The sequence below is a fragment of the Otolemur garnettii genome, unplaced genomic scaffold (assembly GCF_000181295.1).
Source record: "Otolemur garnettii isolate 467f Iridium unplaced genomic scaffold, OtoGar3 scaffold00002, whole genome shotgun sequence".
Lineage (NCBI taxonomy): Eukaryota > Metazoa > Chordata > Mammalia > Primates > Galagidae > Otolemur > Otolemur garnettii.
This window is the reverse complement of record NW_003852397.1, coordinates 8,637,716-8,639,634: the sequence shown is the minus strand read 5'-3', so window position 1 is coordinate 8,639,634 and position 1,919 is coordinate 8,637,716.

The following is a 1,919-nucleotide window of genomic DNA, read 5'->3' as shown; positions in this document are numbered from 1 at the left end:
AAGCTGGGTGCACCCAGGACACAGGGCAGGTGGGTGAATCTCCTGGGATCTTCCTTCATTTCCTGATGGCTCTTTGCACACTGGACGCTCCTTAGGTCCTCGGAGATGACAAGAAGGGAGTTGGTGGTGGCTGCATCCAGGCTCATATCTTCCCGAAACCGCTGGAGCTCACGACTCACATGCAGCGTGAGCTCTAGGAGGGGCCCGTGCTGCGTGAGGAGAAGGGTCAGTGTTCTCATCTGCCATGCTGTTTGGGTTTGTTTGTATGTTTGTTTTTTTGTTTTTATATCAAACACATTTATTCTTAAAGTGAAAAGCTCATAAAGGATCGATAAAGGGAAGTGAAATATTTACAGTGAAAAATCATGGATGCTGGCCCAACCTCACATACTGTCACAGCAGAGTTACTACAAGAGTACCTTTCAGCCTGGCACATCATACGTGTTAAAATCAACAGCACTTTCTGGACACCTCTCAGCGGATGTGCACAGTAATAGAAGCCAACGCTCTGGGACTCCGGTCCTTATGATCTTACAGAATAGATGTATGCACGAAACAAATATATTCCAACAAAACAATTCCCATCTATTTTTTTTTAAAGAAGCCTTTTGACTTCAAAGGAAATTAAACAGCAAGACAAAAATAGGCAAGAAGATAGACTGCTCTTTCTGTGTGCAAGGTATTGGATTCTTATACTGAGAATCCTAGTGCTGGGCCTCATTTCAAAGTCACATCAAAAAGGTGTGGCAGAAAAATGAGTCCCCAGGATTTTTGCAAGTTATATTTCTGACAAAGGTTTAATAACCAGAATCCACAGAGAACTCAAAATAAATATTATATCTTACAAACAAACAAAAAAAAAAAAAAAAGTGATCCCATTTCATTGTGGGCAAGAGACATGAACAGAAGCTTCTCTGAAGAAGACAGATGCATGGTCTACAGACACATGAAAAAATGCTCATCGTCATTAATCATCAGAGAAATGCAAACCAAAACTACTCTTGGATGCCATCTAACTGCAGTAAAAGTAGCCCACATCACAAAATCCCAGAACTACAGATGTTGGCGTGGATGTGGAGAAAAGGGAACACTTCTGCACTGCGGGTGGGAATGCAAGCTAGTACGTTCCTTTTGGAAGGAAGTTTGGAGAACACTCAAGGATCTAAGTGTGGACCTGCTGTTTGAACTGGCAATTCCTCTTCTAGGTATATATCTACAGGACCACAAAGAGTCAACTCAGTGATAAAAATCTGTGCTGCCTTGGCAAACAGCACAGGTGCTTCTGCACTGATCATTTTCACATCTTCATCCAGTTTCATAATCTTCTTAATACGAGCCAGTGGGAGTTCCTGTGCTCCGAAATCTTTCACTGTTAAATTCTGCGTTTCTTCCATGACACGAGGCCAGAAGGACTGCAGGCTCTGCTGGGCATCACTGCTGCTAGTACCACCAAATGCTCCTTCTGTTTATCATTTCGATAAACGCCTCTGCTGAAGAGTCCAGAGAGGAGCGGGAGCCACCCCGGTGGAGTTGGGCAACGCAGAGGCCCCAGCTCGGCAGGGGGAGGGGAAAGGTGCGTCCAGACCAACAGCGCACACAAAGCTGGGGCACACCAAGCCGGGGCACACCAAGCCGGGGCACACCAAGCCGGGGCACACCAAGCCGGGGCACACAAAGCCGGGGCACACAAAGCTGGGGCACACAAAGCCGGGCACAAACAAGAGCGCCACCACGCGGTTTGCACCGTCTCCCTTTTCTCCTTCCCCCTCCCCTGGCGCCTTGATTCTCTGTAGGGTGTAATGCCAAGAAAACAAGTTTTTTTTCACATAAGGAAGCATTTATTTGAAGTTTAACATGAAGTCATACAAACAAAATGTATATAAACACAAATCCACATTGAGGCATAGCACAGATAGCAA